Raw genomic sequence first — 22,337 nt, forward strand, 5'->3', positions numbered from 1 at the left:
GTGGATTCCAGGGCAAGCGCTTGTCTAGCGTGCTGAGGCAATGGCCCGACGACACCTGTGGAGACAGGGCGCATTTATTCACCGATGCTTAGATTTAGTGGTAATTGCTTGACGTGCCAAAGCGACGCCTTGTCTATGAGAGAGGCCGTAGTGGAAGGATCAGGATTAAAGCTCCGGATTGGATCCGACAAATCGTTGTAGTAGTAAAAATAAAATAAAAATGATTTCAGCTTCTTAAGTAGGCATGGTTGCTCGTAAAGCCCACACGGTGACGAAGAGTGAGTCAGCTTCGACGCTATTTTTATCGACAGTGCACGAAGAGCAGGATACGCTTTTTGTCTTTCACAATCTATTAGAGATCAAGTCAATAATGAAAACCTCGCTGTCCTGTGTCAATCCACATTACACCCGCACAAACCAGGCTGGTGCACCGGACGGGTGGTCCTCAAGCAGTCGGCAATATCTGCGACGGCCACCAAAATGTCCTTTCAAATAGGGGGGGGGGGGGCGCAACCGATAAGAGTTGTCGCTGTAGAACTCGTCGTCAGCGGCCTAATACATTTAATTTGGCCCGAATGTGGACGTCCTGATCGACGATAGGCATTGCCTAAGCGCTCGTACGTCGCTGAAACACCCACGAATGAAAAGAAACTTGTTTAGAGGGAGACGCCTCATATGAACATTCCACAGCCTGTGGAGATTTGTTCGCGAAAGAGCAGCATCAAGATGAGTGGGTACCACTGTCTCCATAAACTAATATTCCTTTCTCCACCCCCGTTCTGCACCCTTAGTCACTCGAAATTTCAAACCGAGTAGCGGTGTATAAATCGCAACCCAGTGGCGTTGGTTGCGTCACCAGAGAGTTTGTAATACTTGTGCAACAAGAGGGTCGTTATTTCCGCGAGATATCTCGTAAACGACCTCGAAGCGGGCACAGATTGCGGTAACACCGAAAGAGAGTGGACGCCTGCATCGATGGCCGAAATCAGCGTACCCTTTGTTGACCCAGTGTATCGTCCCGTCGACTCGATCGCGGCCTCGGCTAGGGTCGCTGAGCTATTAGCAATGTGTATCTCTGCTCCTGGGGGTCCGGCCGATTGTCTCCAGTGCAAGCCCCTGGAATAGACAGCACAGGCAATCCCGCGACTGCCGCTTGCAACAGATATGTAAGTACATATTGCGATCGTGCGCTTATTTTTTCATCTGTCATTTCCAGCTGTACCATTGCGAAACGAAGAACTCAGCAGCTGCCTGCGACGAACGGCAGTGCGTTTCTGACTGTCTGTGCTAGCCTTGTATGGCTGCGGTATTCTACAGTCTTTTGGTATAATATGATTAGTACTGCTTATGTATTGCGATATCAATTATACGGGCGTTAGAGGCGCAATCACGCCGTCGGCGCCGCCGCCACCGCCGTGCTGTGTGGCTTTTGGCGGCGCATGCGCAGTCCGTGCGGGGAGCGTTTGATGTTCTTTACAGAGGCGGAATGCATTTGGCTTCAAAAACGACGAAGCGAAGTGGGCGCACCGTCAACGCTACGCTCAATCACCTCAGTGGTGGGGCCTGGCGAGCGTTCTGCCTTCCGCTGCTGGCATGAGCGATATACGCACTTATACTACAAGCACACTAGCATTCCCGTTGAGCTACTGTGTACATGCACTGGTCTGATCGGAACGGACAGTAAACGTCAAGATACGGTTATCTAATATTTCACTCGGCGCTGTCTAACGCCGACGGTTTCCCGTCGGTCTCACCCAGTGCACTATATAGGTGCGATGCCTGCAACGCCACTGGCGGCGCTCTCCATCACGCTGGCATTGTGAGACGCCTGGTATCTGCCAGGGTGCTGTTTCTTTTGACAAGCAAACAGTTTGCTCTGTGTGCGGCGTCAAGCCAACATGACGCACCCGAGAGCACCGTCCGAGGAGTTCAAGCGCAAAGCGACACATTGATGTCTCTGTCAGTGATTTGCCCTTCGACCGAAACTGCCAAAATTTTTGAAGACGTCAATCTGTAGGTAGGACCCATTACCATCTGTGCACTTGCAGAATTCACACACACACAATATAAGAGGGAGAAGGAGAGAAATACTTTATTACACGGGAGAAGTTGCGAAGTCGACTTACGTTAGTGCCTTTAAACTACTACTACACATATCGGAGGATGTAGAAACCGAAATGTTGGGGACGGTAGAAAGATAGACGACAGTGTTGGATGACAAGGGCTATAGAACAACCACAAGACCCGTTGTCCCGCTTACAACACCAACAGTGTCTTCGGTGCGCCGGGGACGGATAATGGACGCATAGACATAGTGAGAATGTAGCCGCACTTGACGTAGCCGCATGTCAACCATGAAAGAGAATTAAAACAAACTAACACTTTTCGCCGTGATGCAACGTTAACAAGGCAACAACGCATGTATATATGTCGCAAAATGAAAAGTCAACGAAACGACCAACTTTCTTTGCAGCCTCGAGTCGTTTATCGAGATAGGCGGTTAACTTTCTCTCGCACTACTCCTTTCCCAGCTTTTGCACGGGCTCGGGCTTCGCTCGTGCTTGCAGAATGATCTGCGTCGGTGCCGCGTTTATTCTCACGTAGCATTCTGCATGAGATTTGTCTTCAACGGGCCTTTAAGTCACGCACCTTTGACACATCGTTACGCCAATTCGTACTGTCTCACATCCTTGAAAGCTTGTAATTCATATCTTCAGAACCAAATTAATTGAATGAACCTCGATTTTACCATGAGGCCTAAGTAAGATAGTTTCGACTGTAAATGCACTAGCACTGATTACGTATGTGAAAAACAGTGGGCGAACAAGGATACGAGACATGAAAAGCGGCAGTGTTGTCCTTTTCTTGCAGCACTATCTCGGGCTTCAGAAGAATACGAGGCTTGTCTTCGCCAAGACCTCTTCGTCCGAACGTTGGCCCCAGGCTCAGGCTTCCCTTGTACGCCGTTGGTGTTGTTGCGTGCGTCATTTCATCATTTACTCACTTCCAATGCAGTACGCCGGGCCAGCGGAAGGGCAAGTTTCTCCCGCGTCCGGCAATAACATATCTTTCTTCCTATATACACACGCACTGACGGCCCCCGCCGAAACTGCCAGCATAGGAAAGACAAAAGGAAAAACCTGGCCTCCCCCTCTCTCAGGTCTCCGCCACCACATCAGATACTTGACCATCGATCTGCAAATACAGTGAATGTGTACTTTACGCTTTCATCAAACAAGCTGACAAAAAAAAAGAAGAAAGAACAATAAAACACCCGCTGCGAAAAACGGGAGCAGTGTGGCGTGCTGTCGACAGAGTCAACGCCGTGCTGGCTACCGGTCAAAAGTCACAGCAGGGCAACGATCGCTTTTTCTCTTTCTTTCACTTTTGCGAGCTCTTCAACGAACAGGTCACGTGAGCGTGCGAGCAGTCGTTTCGGTGTTTGGCGACCATTGTTTCGCACATGCTCTGCGCCTAGTCGGCCGACAGCGAAGAGGAGGTTGAAGGAGGCTTCCATGTCCGCGACCAGGCCGTCCTTAACCGATAACGCTCCTGACGCTTTTGTTTTGACACTGATGCTCGGACAGCAACAGGCGTTCTCTCCCAGTTCCGTACAACGCCGGGGACAGCCCTTAGCAGCGGGTGAGCCGATAGAGCGCTCGGCTGCTTTTATCAACCGCTTCAGCGTGAGCACTCGCTTGTAGGCCCGGCTGTGGTGATTGAACGTTTCGCTACCGAGGGAACGAAAAAGAAAAAAAAAAGTGCAGATCCCACGCACTGTGGGAATCTGTTATACGAAGCATTTTGCAGGTACCTGGCTATCCAGCATTGCTTGGAGTTCCGAAATATGAGACCAGGTGGACCAACTTGTTCTTTCAAATTGAGTAGTAGTCTGTGTGGGTCGCGAGCGTACGTGTGTGTGACAACAGCAGTGCGACCAGGCGCGGATCCAGGGGGATGTCCGGATGTCCTGACCCCCCCCCCCCCCCCCCCCTCAGATTTTTGCATCGCCCCCTCGCTGACAGGGGGATGGCCTTGTCGCAAAAAAAAAAAAAATATGGCCACCAGCATTCTTCAAAAGTATTTTTCGCCAGTACCCGTGGTATCAGCCATGTGGAAGTAAAGCTAGCTCGCTCACAAGCTTAGTTGTGTTCCGTAGGAGTGTGGTGTCGCGAAGTTGCCGTAGTTATTTTTTCTTATGAACACCTTGGACCTCCTGGCGCCTGCCGTGCCTTACCCGTCCCGTCGGTGGCGTCGAATGAATGAGGGGACGTCCCTTTTGCCAAGCACGCCGAGGTCCGCTTGAGCGCCTTCGCGCCTGATTAGTTTCCCCTTGGGGTGTCAACGGTTGCCTCATTGGCTGTCATCGGTTCCGCGACCTACCTGCTTAGTGAAAGAGATCTCTTGCTGAAGTGTTCATATATAAATAATACAACTAACAGCTAAACTAAGAACTATGCATAGGCAACTTTTTTTAACTGTAGCACTCATTGTGATCACAGTTACACGTTGACAATATCCAGTACCAGCACAGTACCGTTCGTACGCTATAAGTTTTTCATTGTAACTTCGCAGTTTTATTGTCGTACATTAAGCATAGGAGGCTCAAGCCCGCCGGATCTGTTTATCTGAGTGGGCGTTCTCGCGGAGCGGGGCGAAGCCTGGAGCCGCGGCTGCGAAGTGGGGGAGCGTTACGTCAGCGGCCAACGCCAGCGCGCGGGCCTAGGATGGCGTCGCGTGGTTAAAGAAACGGGAGCAGATGCGCGCCTTGTGTAAAAGGATGACGTCGCGTGGGAAACAAAACATGAAGACGCTGGCTCGCGCTCTCGCCTACTACGCCACATCGTTATTCTTGTAGGTGGTGTCGTGAGTCTTCATACGCGGTGATTCGCATATCGTAAACAACCAGCGTAGTGGTTGCTGCGTTGGAGCGGAGCGTTACGCCGGTATTCAAGAACGTTCCTCTAGTCAACACACCACCACGACTCAAGAGAGAAGATGGCACCGCCATCCCTCCACAGAAGTGGTCACTGAGCTTCATAATCATTCACTGGAATTCATGACAATTGTCGCGTCTTAATTCTCGATTATTCTGCGCAGTACGACAATTGAAATTTGGAGTCTGATATCTCGGAGCACGGACACGCTAGAATAACTCTTCCGACTGATACTGTGTAGAAACTCGACTGTCTCTAAGTTTTCAATACAAACATACCCACTTACTGCAGTCAACAAAAAATAATTGTTTAATTTTAGTTAATTGGGCTGCTCACAGCGATAATTATCATCTCACTTTGTGCACCCTTAGTCACATAACTTATTTGCACAGGTGGTCTTCGCGTGCCTCCCAGTGCCTAACTTTAAGAAAACCATAAAGCTTAGTTTTAAATACCCTGTATTATCAGGCGCAGCCGCCAAGCACATGGCTGTATTGGGTAACGTCCTTTTCCTATAAGCTCGGAGAAATCGATACCTGGCTTCGCAGCAGGTCTTCTTCCTCTTTCTGGGGTTTTACGTGCCAAAAACAGTTCTGATTATGAGGCACGCCGTAGTGGAAGGCTCCGGATTAATTTTGACCACCTGGGGTTCTTTAACCTGCACTACAACGCAAGAACACGGGCGTTTTTGCATTTCGCCTCCATCGAAATGTGGCCGCCGCGGCCGGGATTTGATCCCGCGATCTCGTGCTCAACGCCTGAGCTGACTGAGCCACCACGAAGGGCTACAGGTATTGCTTTAGCCGTATAAAACGCGGGTTTATCGTCAGGAAAAACGGTAAATTTCGGTAAATAAGAAAGGCTACTATCATCATCATCATTGACAGAAGCTGACCCCCCCCTCAGAAAAAACCTGGATCCGCCCCTGAGTGCGACAACAACCACGTTGTAGATGATCGTATACGACAGCAATGACATGACTTCTGCGCCGGCCGTTGGACGCGAGCCTCTACGACATTGCGATTTCTGGGTTCTACAGATAGCGGATGAGAGTAAGCGAGAAGAACACGTATTGCGACATCATCAACGACTACGTTTTATACAATCGTACATACTATCGACCAAAAAAGTTTACGGACCAAGGGGTCTCAGAAAACGCGAAATATCCGAGCAGCCTTTAAAAGTAGCCAGTAAAACCGCACATCACAATGTTGTTCGCATATACCAGTAGAGGCTGGAAATGGGAATACCAGGCTGCGTGTTGAGGCGGCGGAGATATGCAGCTTTTTGTCAGATCCCTTGGTCTGTAAACTTTTGTGGTCGATAGTACATACCGGATGTTTCAGCGGACACGTACAGAAATGTTGAAAGGTTGCCTGTGGCAGCACAATTCTAGTTCGTGAGCTGGTCTACTGGAAGAGGCGGACATTACTTGCACAATGAATTGAAATGCATAATCAACTAACAAAAAATCACTAATTACGTTTCCAACTAATTACGCTATGGTCCACACTGCAATTTACAAATTCTTGCCGTGGAGTTCGCAAGGAGGATCCACTTGGAACGAATTTTCAGGATGACAGCAGTTTGCAGATATTAATTCCCGAACTTTGCGGAGAAATACATTGGCGTTCCAGTTACTTTCTTAACGAAACGTCATTTTATGCATTCAATTACGCGACGTAATATGTTTTGGCCGCGTGCGCAAGTGGTGCGTCCGTGGCCGCTGGTCGCAGAAACGCGCCACTGCACTTGTTCTTGGTATTAGGTTCACATCTGCGACGCCTTCCACGTAACAATTATATTCGCGACATAAGTACCAGATTCAATGTTGCATGAAATTACATAATGCATACCTACTCTTTCTTTTATAAGTGATATTTTTTGGTCGCGAATGTAAGCAGTGAGAAAAATCTATCCAGCCTTGGTATCTATTTTTTTTAAATTATGGGGTTTAACGTGCCAAAACCACGATCTGATTATGAGGCACGCCGTAGTGGGGGACTCCGGAAATTTGGACCTCCTGGGGTTCTTTAACGTGCACCTAAATCTAAGTACACGGGTGTTTTCGCATTTCGCTAGCTTTGGTATCGTTGGCTGCAATGTATGGAACGAAGGTGGATGTCAATTCACGGAATCCTACACGCGTCACTCCCCGATGTTTATATGAAATTGGCCAATCAATTTCTTCACTAAAGGTCACATTTACATCTTTGTTCCTCGTATGACCCCATTGCCTCTTACGGATTCGCTGCGTTTTTCTCGGATTGCGACGTTATCGAAAACCGCTAGCCGGCTTGTGACATTTACTACGTGGACTCGTCGTTAAGCTGTGATGCCGTTTCTAAGCACAGCGTTTTTCAACGGGATAGCATTAAGGGCCGCGTGACGAAAAAATCCGGCGTGTGCGCGGGCGCGCCGGCGTCGTTGGCGGGAATAATCATCCCGAACCACCCGGACGCCACAGGCCCTCCATGCGGCTCAAGGCGTTAGTAAAAAATGAATTTCTCAAAGTAAAATTCGCCAGAAAATCGTAAAGTACGACTTAACCACAACCTACAGACGTGATAGCGTCGGATTGTAATTTTAATATACGAGTTTAATATACGAGAAAACAATACTCTTACGCCGAAACTCCAAACACAAACCCCCTTTTCCAGAATTTCTAAAATTCATACAGCTGCACGCCGCAGTTTCTTCCTTGCAAAAACACCATCCAGATGGCGCTCGCCTCTTCGGCAGCCGCGCACGGAGGCGAAGTTGGACAAAAGAGCTGCAGTTGCTGGGAAGCCTGATAAGCAGCCAGGGATTTTTCAATGCTATCGCGCTCCACTCTTAAAGGCGAAGCTTAAGCGTACTCCAAATTTTCAAGCCTGTTTCACTGCGTACATTATTCCTTGTCCTGTTAGACCTTCCGACAGTATTTTTCGTTTTTTCTCCTTTAGCCCTCCTATCCTTTGCAAAATACTTGGTGAATAACTTAGTGTCTGCGCTTGTCGGCGGACGTAAGTGTGAAGTGTTTATGGGGTTGACCACAGTGTACGTCAAGTCAAGTCAAGGTTTGTTTCCAACATTGAGCCAGAGGTCCCTAGGCAAAAGGATGTCGCAGGCAACTTGGGAGTGTCCAGAGACATGTATTGTCAACAGTAGTTCTGAGTTGGAAATTTATTGGTAGGACATGTAAAAGCAAATACCAAAATCTGGCACCTATGCAGTCATTCGAACATCAGGTGAAACAGGCGAAGTGAAATAACCAAGGAATATTTTCCACCCAAAAGCTGGAGCATTCAGCATGACAGGCTGTTAGCAAGGAAAACATTTATATTTTGTTATTAAAGTCAGTATATATCCTCAAACAACGGAAACATGAGCAGGAGAAGCGTACACGCTTCTCGAACTTCCGTATTATGACATATAAACCACTGGCAAACCTTTCACACATGTAAGAAGCGCCACTGTGGAAAGCAGCTTCCTACTAAAACAAAACAAAGTTTTATTAACTATAGGGAGAAAGGATAATGTTAGTTAAAGCAACAGCTGTGAACTCAGAAAGTTCTCAGCTGTTACTTAGAGGACCGCAACCAAGCGACGTCACGCGAGTGGAAGAAGGCTAAGAAGAAAGAACGACAAATAAAAATTTGAATAATAATTTGCATTGGAATTGCGCACATGTGCTACAAGGATGCTACCTACATGAACACGCACGACCTCATACCTACATACGTTTCGCATTACTTGAAACGCAGCGTCATAGTCCTAGCAGAATGCGAACAGAGAGAATAGTTAGCGCAACGTCTGCACTAACTGCGCACGTGTGCGTCAAAGATACTAGCGAACATGAACGACTTCAGAACCGCGCATTTTTTTTTCTCGCTGCAGGAGATGCTGCGTCATATTCGTAGCAGAGTAATAGAAAAAAAAAAAGCTATTGCGTGCGTATGGCTACAACTGCAACGATGCAGCAATTGTCATGACGCACAGCCCACTTGGGAGAGACGTCAAGGAGTTCCAATCGTTCATTGCGATGTGCCGAGCAGAGCGGTGATCATCTGTGTATTTGTTTCATAGATACGCGACCATCACACTCATTAGAGACATGCATTACGTGTACATTCAGGCATTATGGTGACAAGCATTTCAAACAGCACTGAAGTTCACACGAAGAGGAATGTTATAAGTGATTTAACAGTGGTCGAACAAGGATTGTCGCTGCAGCAACCGTTTCGACAAGTGGGTTTGTATTCGATCCGACGAAGGCAAGTTCCACTTAGTCGTAACGTTTGCTCCAGCGACACTCCTAGTTCGACCACTGTTGACCATTACAAGAAGCAAGTAACCGTAACGCAGTAAGACTATCACCACAAAGAATAACGAGATCGCTCAAGGTTTATCGAAGGGTGAGGTTTGCAAACTCAACATCCACATCCGGCCAGCAACCTAATTTGTCCCATGTCAAACTCTCATGGTAGTCAAACGATGTTAGCAACGCGAACGACACCTGTTACTTGGGTCCAACACCGGAAAACCCCGTGGACTGTCCAATGTGTGCTGCTCCAGCGTCTGCAGCCGACATTCACCACCTGTTATGGCTCTGTCTATGAACCAGGGCTACTACTATGGACTAGGGCTCCCATACAAAGGGTTATAAGAGTTGCCAAGCTACAAGCGAATCTTGTCGTCCATGAGCCTTGGCTCATGTACGGCAATATCTCTATGCCACTACTGCAATTTCTGCATGAAGAGGGCTTCCACTGTTAATTAAACACACATCTATGCCGCGGGACGAGCTGCTCCAGGGAAAAAAAGTGCCCATTACCAGCCTTCTAACCGATGTCGACGGTCTTTGAATGTTGCAGAAAATGCATGTTAACTTGGCAACTGCGTTTCTCCTTGCTAGAAACTAATTCAACTAGCGTGGAGCTAGTACAAAGTGTTATATTGCAGGCATACTTATTTAAAATGTATAAATGCTCATACTGAAACTGAGAAGTGGAAAAAATAAAACGAAACATTTAGAATTTTTTTTTACAAGCATATCGTCGCAGTTATGTTCATATCCACAGACATTACGCACGGTAAAACAGGAGTACTTGCGCCAGGTGAGGTCATGTGGCGTTTCGCCAAACTGGCGAGAGACGATGTACGTTCGAAATGAAAACAATACATATATGTGGACCACCGCCTATTCTACTTCTACGGAACTGTCGTATTTGCTTGTGTTGCCGAGATAGACAGGCAGGGTATAAGGTGCCACTCCAGAGAGAACAATTCTGTCAGTGCCCTATTTTTCTTCTCTTAGCGCTGTTTCATATACGCGCTGTTTCGTATATAAATGCGTTAAAGCGACGGTGAAGCAACATCAATGGAAACGTTATCACGAATAAACAGAACTTGGCCGTCGTGTTTCGCGTTGACTAGTAAAGTTAGACAAGGTGTTGAACAAAGGCTACGAAAAACACAAAACAAAGAAAAACGACCGATTATTTGCTCCGCGCATGAAAGTGACAACTTAATCGTGGATAAAACAATTGGAAGAAACTTCACTGGTACACAAAAACTTAGCAGTCAAGACCACGACGTACAAATGGACCCCTACTTCATCCATTTTGTCAACAACTTTTCGTTTTCGTTCTCTTTTAAAGGTGTTGCTGTGAGGTGAGTTAGGCAGTAAGACATCTACTCCGCTTCGTTTTGTTAGGATAAAAATAAAAATAAAGATGCTAAGAACGAAATAAAACGAAGACTCTGCAACAGGGAGTACAATGAATATTAATGGTCCGCTGTAGCCCCAGACAAACGGGACGCACTCCACAATTTACTTTTAAAGTTATGTATTTTTTCTATACATTCGTCTTTCCTTGCCCTAAAATTTCAGTTAAAAGGGTGGAAACACGATGACATATACTAGTCTAATTTTAAAGATTCTCCTAGGTGCTGGCAGTAACAACTCAGATTCGTTGCATCTCATACTGATTATTTTATTACTCGAGCTGAGTATTCAGAAGTGATTCTTGGTTTATATAGTAGAAAATGGCCCGTGACATAGATAGGTGCAGATAAATGCGTATAACAGCAGTGACGGCGTGACGAACTGTAGGCAGTAACCGGTAGAAATACCTGCAGCGAAAAGATGGTAGGCATGCATTGTTGGCCGATTGATATAGTCGAATATATTTTAAAATGACGACAACTATTCTGTCACCTGTTTATTATTAGAATCATGACGACACAGTGAATGTCTTTCAATAAGCGGACAGCCCTTTCAAAGCCAGCCCAAACAGGTGACAAAGCCTGTTCACAAGTAGCTTTTAAAAAAGTGGCATTTTCTACCCGAAAGAACCGAAAAAATATTCCCTCTTATTGCAACGAAAATATAGCTTGTACGTTCTTTATACACGTTTTCCGAGTACGATAATTTTTTAGTTAACAAAGACCATTCACAAATAAACGGTCAGAAGCTCCACCAGCCGTCGTTTATTACTGTGGAACCTCGCGCAATCCAATGATTCTGTTAAGTTGTGTGTCACTCAGCTCGTTTCGGATAAGAGTTACAGGTGTAAATTCGCCACCCGAAACCGTGTCAGAGCCATTTGAGGCGCGTCATGAACGCCAGACTTCGCACCAAGCTACCATTTGTTGACTTAAAGCAGCTCGAGTGTCAACGCCGCCGAAAAAACCGCGACGAGCGAGTAAGGATCTTTGAAACCCGCTTCTAACAAGCGCTGCCGGTCACACCGACTAGCATGCGGAAATGTGCGAGGCAAAGGTACGTGGTAAGTGGTAAGGTAAGTGGTGGGTACACAAATGATATCGCATTAAGTGGGACTGCGTCGTCAGAGAGTTGCATATCTTTATTCATTGTGTTCAGATACGACTAGAGATACGCTCATTTGTGCTCGCGCAGCCGTTGGTTGGCGCACGTATACTAACACCGTGATCTGGCGAACGGTTCGCTGTGGCGCGTCTGCAGGCCAAGTCGTGCGGCGAAAAACTTCGCCGATAAAGAGCACTGTATTGGAGCCTGAACGACGTCACGTCACAAACTTTCTTTCGCAGACTTCGACAATAGCGCGGAGCGGCACAGGACTTGCGTATGCGGCTAATGTTCTCTCCCGCGCACAATACCGGCGCGCTACGTAGATTCAGTGTCAACGTAACGATGGCGAAATGTGTTCTTGCTCATAAATTATGCCTCCAGCTCATGACAAAAAGAGAGCGGGTCCCGTAGCAACAACGTTCTGCTGTAACTATAGCTGCGGCCTTCCTCCGATCAGGGATAGCACTTTATTTGCCAGTAGCCGTTTCCTTTGCTGGGCTTTTTCGCGGTGTGCTGTTTTCGCGGGACGCATCGAATAAAAGGCACCCATCTGGGGCTCTGGCGGCCTCTCACTTTCGTCTTCTTTTTTTGCAATTAACTTATTTTGTTGATCGCTTCTTACTAAACTGTCGTCTTTTCTCTTCCCTGAAGAGAAAAGATATTGGTGGTCCCAACGCGACAGCCTGGCCAGGCCTTGAATTCTTCGGTTCTTACCTCCTCCTCCGTTCTAGATCACGCCCACAGGGATACATGCATCGCCATGGAGAAATTCCTATGCGAATTCCATCAACCTCAGTGTTAGTCTCAGTGGTCTTGTTTCGTCACTTCTGTTTTATTTTGAGGTATTTTCTTGATATTTTGTTCATTCAAGCAAACTGTTCGATCAAGACTCTTCTGTTCTTGCTTTCGCTTATAAATTATAATATTTATGTGTTAGTTTTCCTAATAAAAATATGGAAACCGTACGACTCTTGCCTACTGCCAAGCCCAGACCAACATCTCCAACTTTTCATTAAAGTTTGTATCTCTCTCTGTCTTGGTTACTGGGTGCCACTGCCTTTTAAGGTCTTCATCATCGTCATTATCGTTGCAGGAAAACATAACAGCAAAGCATGAATATTCGTTAATTGCTTCAAATGCACAACTTTGGTAGCCCGGTCATTTAAGTAGCCTAACTTTCCGTACTTTGCAGCAAATGCATGAGTATGCACGAATTAAAATTTTTCTGCTTTGTATATGTTATCGCTTTATTGTAATTTGGTGGCCAAACACAGGCCCATCCCATACGCTCTCCGCAAGTTCATTCATGCGTCCAGAAGGTTGCGCTGCTTAGGGTGCCGATCGTAATTCCGTTTCCGTTTTGCTTTTTGTGATACGCGATCACATTCCACTTTTACTGTATTATGAGATGTCATCTTTTTCTTTTGCTCGTTTCTAGCTGCGAAAAAAGGTATATTCTTTGTGACAATTCTACCACGTGGGTATGCGCAATGTGTTGCGGCCGGAACAACGAAATAAAAATAATTTTCAAAAAAGAAAAACGATCTATAGGCTTCTTTGAGGGTTCGGACGGCGCGCCTGCGAATATCGAGGTCAAGCATATGTTGTTTACCGTCTGCAGGCTATCTACTAAGCATTGTTCATACCCCTCCCACAGGTCAGTGCATACGTAGTCGGCCTTTGTTAAGAAAACGCCGACTCGGAAATATTTGGCTCCTGAGTCACGAAGCATTCGCATGTCCGCAGCCAGAAGGCGCACACTTGCGACGAACACCCGCTCAGCGCGACTTTTTGAGATCGTTGCGAATGTCGGAGCGCCCGAGAACCTAAAAACAAGAACCTGCGCGACGCGAGGCCGCTAGAGTGCCAATATTACAACCGACTGGTGCCTGCAGATTAACAAAAATAGCTGAGGGGCCCTCTAGTCGTCAGAGCTGAAGGCGCACGGCACCGCAACCCTGAAACGGGACCCAATTGAATTAAGTCACGAGTCCAGACCCAAAACCTTGTACATAAAGCACGTCGCTATTATGAGAAAAATAACATCATATTTTAGAATGCGGTTAGCGCAATAATAAGCATGGTTCGATTTCCTCTTCGAATATACGTAGGTGTAAAGCACTGTATTGATCCCTAGTGGAAGAGCGTTGCAGAGGAACTGAAGTATGCACATTGGTTTGTGACTGCTTAAAAGAGAGAAAAAAAATGTCACGTTTTTTTATGGAATCACGGAAACAAAACCTAAAGTAACTTACAAAGATAAAGATAATGTTAATCTGCCCATGCAGCTAACATCGATGCACTGTACAAGTTGCACAAGGGTGCCAATGTGACCTATAGAAGTCGAGGTTATTGTGCGACAACAAGGTGATTCACAGGGAATCATATCTTACGATAAAGCGTCACAACTACACGCAGTAAAACGTATTTGCGTTGCTATCACAACAGGCGTCCCATATTTGCGTTGCTACTTTCCCTGAATTTGACGTATGCACTTATTAGTTCGTATCACAGAGAACTTTAGTCTAAAATTCGTCTAATGAAACACAGTGCACTTATTGTACTCGGGGTATAGTGTCATGTTCCCGCTAGGCGCACAGATTTGCCAACTATAGAATCAATGAACCTCCAGCCAGATAGAAATCTGACCGTTGTCACAAGGCTGTTCTCATTGACCATTTAGCTCTGACTCGCCGGGTGTTCGCGAATGCCATATGAAATCTCAAGAACCAGTGGTAGCAGCCACGTATTTCCCAGCAATGAAAAGAGAACATTAGAAATATTGGAACAGTGTGAAATTTTGCACAAGCTTTTTGACATCGGGTTTTCTCTGTCTACGCACAACTCAAATTTTGTTGATTGTGAGATGAAAACAGTGCTACTCCGATTTTACTTTCCATTACGTATTATTGCTTGTGTGTCAGCGCTTTGAGCTCATTCTCGGCTTTATGTTTTATGCATTAACGATATAAACGTTTTCAACAAATGTAGATCTTCGCCATTCACCGAAGTTGGTTCAATTTTACCAATGAGCGCTAGAATTTTCTATGTGGGTGGGGCACTGAACTCAATAGCAATCAAAACTTTGATTGCTATTGACTTTGAGATTTCTCTAGCGGAACTATTGCATGTATTTCCTGCGCACTACACAAGTGCAATATCACTACGTGAGCTGCATATTCCCGCTGAAATAGTACAGATGAACTCGGTAGTTGTGCTACCTCCGGCTATATTTAGACAGGAAACACAAGTGCACGACACCTTAGAGCTGTTGTGCTTATTCATAGCCATGGTTTGTTCACATCGTTAAGCACGCCTGTGAGCGTGTCAGTTCACAGAAAAACAAGCAAGCAAGCCTGTTCACGGTGCTACATGACCCTTTAAAGCAAACAGCGATGTGTTTCTCGCAAGCCCAACAGGCACTTATTTTTATGAATTAAGCTTGTTGAGCTTAGGTACTTTTCGCAATTTACGCCCTCAGCTTCACAGCAGTAACAAATGAGTTCCTGCTCTGCCGAGCATATTCACAGGTTTAAGAACACATTATCCCATGCCGCTTCAGCAATTGAGTTCTGGGCCTGACAGCACTTATAGCGGATTCTACTAGTGATCGCTTTAGAATCAGTTTTCTAGCAGCTATAGTGAGAAGAGTCGCTAGTTTGACCGATTAGACACAAGATATCGTGTTCTACTGCTATCTGACATTTAAACCTCTTCTGAAGCGCAATATCTTGCTCCACATCACCCAAACATACATATAATCTCACCGTGCGGAACGGGACATATTTTCTCCACGTCAACCAGTGGAATTAGTAATTTCAGCAAAGGTGGCGTAGATAACACAGGCTCACATTTTAAATCTGCTTTGACCTGAGCTGTACTGAAGTGTCGTGCTTGCAAAGAGAAATACGATGTTCCTATTCCAAAGAGGTGTGCACGTACCTACGCGGTTATTTTCGGGCTGAACCTGATTACAGTCTATAGATCTAGCTGCGTCATCAGCAACTAACGCCTATGCCTGATAGCGCAAACAGGAGCAAATAAGGTCTACGCCTGACTTCTATGCTTAAAATGGAGCGTCGATAATCTGCTCTTACAATGTTGCTCACCTAGCGAAAAATCAACCCCTACTATTTCAGTAAAAAAACTTGGGGGAAAAATTCTATTCAAGCAGTACGTACTTTTTTAGTCACATTCAGCACTTTGCGATAAGTGTTTCCATTGGTTAAACATTACAGATAACGTGTAAATCTTAAGAAATTTGCAAACGTACGACATTGATTGGTATTGCTGTAACAGTAAAATATTCCGACGCCCTACAGGACTACCTTCTGTAATATTTTTTACCATTTTTAGTTAACTGCCAATGCACGCTTTCTGAAACAAACTGCTTTATTAGGACTCCATGAGGATATCTAAAAAAATGCGGCAACAAGAAATGACGGAGAAGCATGAACTTACAAACTGCAAGTACTCGTTCAATGGCGCAAAAAGGAAATACCCGCTAAATATTGCCGTATGCTATTAGGAGGAGAATTCAAGCACATAAATAGCTTCAGCAGGCAGTCAAGAACAGCTTGCGTTTTTTTTTTGTTGCATTTAACACTTCTGAAGAGGTAACGCCTTTTCTTGACACACCGCTGCTCGCATATGTGATCGTTGGGAATACGACGGAGTTTTACAGCTTAAGAACCGCATAAAAACAACTTGCCGTTATAGACTTGATTAATGAACCTATATGGCAAACTCGTGGCTTTTTGTCCGTAAAATTGCTATTAGGCAGCAATACAGAACGTCCTCTTAGAAGAGTAACAATACGATCGTTGCAGATGACAAGATAGGACGCTGTGTGCTCATAAAATCAGTTTACGCCAGACGAAGCGAGCTGGGCAGTGAGAATGGGACAGATATGGGAACAAACGGGCGACTATGTCTCGTGCGACAAACACGTGACTAAATCGCCGTACGCTACTAGAATTCAAACACATAAATAGCTCTAGCAGGCAGTCAAGAACAAGTTGCGGGGTTTTTTTTTTTGTTGCATTTAACACTTCTGAAGAGGGAACGCCTTTTCTTGACGAACCGCTGCTCGTATGTGTGATCGTTGAGAATATGATGGAGTTTTACAGCTTAAGAATCGCGCAGAAACAGCTTGGCGATATACGCTTGATTAATGGGCCTGTATTGGTCCCCAAAAACTTCCTTTCAAAGGTTAATCCATTTCCTGCGCGAGTAGAAGTTTTATATGCCACATGATTTTTTCATCTCAAGCATATGTGATTCATAACCAATGCGGTAAAGATGACGCCGAAGTATTATAATCCGCAGAGCATCATTATTATTCCCAAACTTAACTACAACGAAGGAAACAACTCTGCTACTAGCTGGCTACCATAGGTGTAAACTGTCAGACCTTCAAATGCGAATATTTCGGTATTTCATATTGCTTACATCTCTAACTCTTGAACAAGTCTACATGAGTGTGGAAAAATCTGAAGCTTGCAAGCATTGTTTCAACAATATGAAGATGAAGGGCTTAATTTATGAGCAAGCAATCAAGCACTACACACTTTCTGCGGAGGAACTCATTCAAGTTGGGCAAAACAAAACTGCCATTTCATATTACAGAAAATCCTCATTCAAATATAAGCAGTTTTGACTCTGTAGAATTCCTCACTACCTATCAGAGTTGAAAAAAAAATATGGAAGACAGTTGGCAACCATTATGTAGAGGGTGAGGAGCAGGAAGCGCAATAGACTGATAAGCAGATTGTCCTAGGCAGTGTGTGGTACATGGTGTAAAGTGGACAGCGTTCAGCAGGCGACATACAGCACACAGTGGCAGTAGCACACAATGTTCAGCGCGTAGCATGCGTCAGACGCGTTAAAGTGAAGTATGGAGCTATAGCAAAAAGAGGATGCTTATATGTATATGGAATAAATAAAAATAAACGGACTGCACAGGTGCTACTACAAAGCGTGTTCTTACTGCACTGACCTTATAAATAGACCTGCGCGCATGCGCCAAGCAACAACGAATGATCGAAACAAATGCTCAAAACAGAACCAGAATCGTAGAAGAGTTTCAATAAAAATTGATGTTATGAACATTTAAGACAGTTCAGATCTAGACTTATGACTCCTTTGAGAAAGCAGCTTCCAGGAGCAACTTTCTCGCTACACAAGACTCTTTCTGATAACCATTATTGCTTTAGAATCAATCATTCAGATACACCCAAGCCAGAAAGTGTATAGGAAAATGCAGCCTATATTTTAGGGAAACACTATGGTCCCGGTGCTCTGAATAATGCACGTGCTACGTTACTCCAATATGACTTTCCTCAGAAAGGCGACGTATCTCGAACATAAAAGCGAATTCACATTCTGTGGAGAAATCTTCATGCTACGTACAGCAAATGCACTTGATTCGCACTCGGAACAAGCAGGTAGAGTCGAAATCATTTGCATAATGCCGAGAAGGCCAAATTCATACGTTAGCTAGGTTGTACTTTGGGTTACATCTTTGTTTATGTTACACTTGAACTGATTAAACGTAGCATCACTTGCATCTGCGACCTTTACTGTAGAAGTTTCGACCCATAAAAACAGTGCACATTTAACACAGACTCAGTCCTGCGCGTGAGCAACGCTGCGCCTTACACTGCAGTAGCGAACGGATACGCCTAGTTTACACAGCCTCTGGCTCTCGCATTTTACTTGGAAACTAGCTCAGTGTTGCTTAAAAACGGAAGCGCACGTAGCTCCTTCATGTGCTTCTGCTGATGATGACTGTCGATAGTTTCAGCTGGCATCCCCTTCGAAATGAGACGGCGACAAATAGTCTTAGTTAAATAAACGGCAAATAAACCTCAGTTGGAAGTGAGCGCCAGCCCTGTGTACTCGTCTGATCATTATTTATTTTGCGCTACTGTTTTCATTCTCAGACAAATAGTCACCTAGCCTGCTTGAACTAATCAGTTATTATATACATGGACAGCGGTCTAGCAATTTGCCTATATCTCCTTGATATATCCCTATTCATTAAAAAATCTATCTCTATATTGTACGGTTACCTATGCCTGTAACTACTCCGGTTCTATCGATGTCTTCCCTGCTTTTATTTCACCAGTACTCTAAACGTTTCTTGCTTAATGCGACTGCTGACCAGTTAACGCTTCCATCTACTTTGAATCACAGTGCTTCTGGAAAGTGGACGTTCCCTACGGGTCTTCCGGAGTGAATATTTTGGCAAGCCATAACGATGTGCTGAATTATTTCCGGACTTTTGCTGCAGTGCACATATGCATCATCCTGCTCTGGTGTGTTTTTGTCCTCAAGCAGCCAACTCTGGCCTCATATAGCAATGCACTGCCCTTTGTTTCTGTTAGATTTTCCCGACTTCTATCTTGCCGTACTTGTCCATTCTTCGCATCCAATTCACTGTCTCTGTTTCTCTGTACTTTCTTTTCGATGAATCCTCTGCCACCCTCTCAGCCCACCCCAGGATGGCCTCCTCAACGTCGGGCCTGGAGCTGCGCAAGGCAGTCCTCCACTACTCCTCACTAGTAATTAAATTATTAAGGGGCGGGGGCAATGGGCGTTGAGGGCTAACTTTTGCAGTGAACATTGCCAATAAAGCTATTCCAACAAGTCCCAACTCAAGGTTTAAAAAATTTTCCAAAACGGACAACATAGAAAGTAGCCTAGAGACGTTATGCAGGATACAGACTTTTCTGAAAACGAGCAGAAGACTGCGATACTGACTTGATCGTCATGAAAAGTATGCTTTAGAAAGCATTTAGATTGCCTCTAGAACTTCGAGGCCAGCGCAGTTAGCGCAGACCATGCAACCAACTGTTCTAAAAAAAACAAGAAAAGGAAGGAAGTCTCCGACAGTGTCGAAAATATCGCAGATAACTTCACGGAGGCCACTTGAAACATGCGGGCCCCTTATCTTGCTTCCTCTTGAGTTTACGTTTTCCGACCGATGAGCTAAGGATGGCCGCCTATACCGCTTGAAAATGATATTGTTATCGCAGGCGGGATTTGATATTACCGTGAACATCAGCTGCGCTTTATATTTACACTTCGTCATACTGCACATGTATAACTAAATGCCGAGCGCTTCTTTTCTAGTGCACAGATACTCTGCACTCATGCACGCGTGGATAAGAGGCGACTGACTGACAAGGTTTTAATTAGGCCTGAAATAACACCATAAGATTAAGCAATGGGTATTCGTTATAGAAATTAATGGTACAGCCTGATAGGAATCATACTACATGCATCTCAGGCTATATACGCACAGCTCTTACCACCCCTAAACCACACGCGTTAGCAAGCTTATCTCATTCGTTTCACAAATATGACCTCTGTGTTCTGTCTGTTCAACGCATGCCAGATGGCCGTCACAGCTGGCTGAATATTTTTCGCCATTGCGTCCTGTAGGCATTGCAAGTTGCAATTAGCATTCGTGAGATTCTGGATTGTTTAGGTGCTGCGGTTGAACCACGCTTCGTGATTTAACGAGGTCCCTAGCGTCCGACGCTGAACACAAGGGCGTTGCATAATTGCACGGCAGGGCCTTTTCAACATTGAAATTGATAAAATCTGCTTTATTCGCAGCTACCTAAGTAACAATTAATTAAAAATAACAACTATTTCGTTTGGGACATAATCCGCATAGTAGGCCTAGAACTGATCTATTGAATGAGCACATACACACCCAGACTCCTATATCTAATAACAGCATATCGACTTTTCAATGAAAAAAATTCTACATACGTTTTTATGATGTACGGTGTTTTTATATGTAGGAGTTAGGGCGGTTATGTGCTCCTTTAACGGGCTTTGCTGCGGAGTCACTTGGGTTGCCGGAAGCAGATGACAGGAAAGGGTACCTTTTCTGTGCGGTGGTCCCAGAAACGCGTGGAGAGCGAAACACAAATGCAAGTCAGAAGAATCCAAGCCGGTACACGAAGTCACACTGGAAATTGAAGAACAGGTGTAGGGGTACTACACTAGGACACCTTCCACAGCGTGTAGGGCTCGAACGAAACTATCCGCTTCACTGGCGTCACAAGCTCGGAAGAGTCGCCACTTAAGTCGCTCACTCTGCAGCGGGCGCCGCGCCGAAGGCCGCACGGTTGCCGAAGCCGTCACGGTGATTCGGTCGATCGCCGCAAAGCGCCGCCGCCGCTATCTCCCCGGTTGGCAGACGAGGCGGTCGCGATGTATTGTCCACCTTATCAACGCGCGACGTCGTAATCGTCTGAATAAACCGGGCGGCCGGTTCGCGGAGACACGATAAGCATTCTGATTCACTGCGACAAACCCCTTTGTCCGCGTTTAATTGCCTCGTTGGTCACGCACAACCCTACGAGCTGCTCTATGGTTTTTCGCTAGTTAAGGGGATCAGGCTGCGTTCTTTATTTGCGAGTGCTGCGTGTGACGCTGTGGACGCAATCGAGTTGGTACCTGTTACGAGTGCTGGTTGAACCTCGCGTAGATAGTGGTGGTGCTGCACGCAGGGCTAGCCTGGCGTGCTTGGCCGGTACGTGATTGTTCCGCTTGAACATTTTTTTTGTGATATTAGCGTGGGTGTTTTACCTCACGTTCATCAAGTCGGTGTCTCGGAGAAAGGCAATCAAGATGCGTAGAGGTGAGGCTATAACATTTAATGTATAAACATTTTAGACTCAGCGTGAAGAATTGTACAAGTAAAGAAAACACCTCTAAATTAGAAGCACTAACAAAAAGTTATGTTCTAAAGTGTTTCTTACATCTTAAGACACTTTGATTCGACAATTGCGCGAACGACCATAAGCATGCGCTAAGTGTGTTAGTAAAAATAGGTGCAAATTGAGTGCTGTTGCGGCGCTTGTCACGTAGAGAGTTCTCTTGTTTCGCTGGTTTTGACCCTAACGACGTGCACGCTGTAGATATTCGAACGGACTTGCTCATTCTCAGGCACAATGTAATAATCTAAATGCATGATTCTCGCACCTCAAGTATTTTTATAAATTTTTTGATGCAACATATTCAGAAAAATTCAATATTCCAAATATTTCATGTGGCGGAATGTCTTTAATTATGCTGAATATACGAGAAATGTGTTAGAAGTAAAATTATCGGCAAACTTCATTGGTGCCTGAAGGGGATCATGCGTCACTTAAGTGGAAACTATTTCCAGGTGCTCGAGACTGCTCGAGACGGAGCAGAAGACGCCTTGAGGTAAACTGGAAAACATGTGACGTCAGGACACGTGTACCCTTACGATAGCGCTTCTGATTGGCTGGTGCCAGTTTTAGATTCCATTTCAGTGCCACTTCATTTGAAATGAGTGTAGGTGCTAGTGGCCTGAGGCAAGCGACCTGAGGCCCGCAGTTTGACCTATCGCTTTGAAAACATCTTGAAACAGCGCAGACGACAGGACAAGGAGAATTAGACGGCGCAGTGCTTCTGTCATATCCATTTTGCCATACTCTTGTGTGTGATTAATATAGGCAACAAGCAGAATAAATTAAGCTTACTTCTCGGCTACATACTGTCCTTAGACGACTTTAGAGTCATTCTCTTGACTT

The 22,337-nt window shown here is 45.4% G+C and overlaps 1 protein-coding gene across 1 annotated transcript in view; it reads right to left on the reverse strand.

Moving 5' to 3' along the window:
* LOC119461317 (dual serine/threonine and tyrosine protein kinase) overlaps nt 1-20,796 on the reverse strand; it is a 77,803-nt gene extending 57,007 nt beyond the window's left edge. The window contains exon 1 of the mRNA XM_037722579.2: nt 20,655-20,796. The gene's annotated coding sequence lies outside the window, so the exon portion shown is untranslated. The remainder of the gene's footprint in view (nt 1-20,654) is intronic.
* Nucleotides 20,797-22,337: the final 1,541 nt, after the last annotated feature.

The sequence above is a fragment of the Dermacentor silvarum genome, chromosome 8 (genome assembly GCF_013339745.2).
Source record: "Dermacentor silvarum isolate Dsil-2018 chromosome 8, BIME_Dsil_1.4, whole genome shotgun sequence".
In the NCBI taxonomy this organism is placed as follows: domain Eukaryota; kingdom Metazoa; phylum Arthropoda; class Arachnida; order Ixodida; family Ixodidae; genus Dermacentor; species Dermacentor silvarum.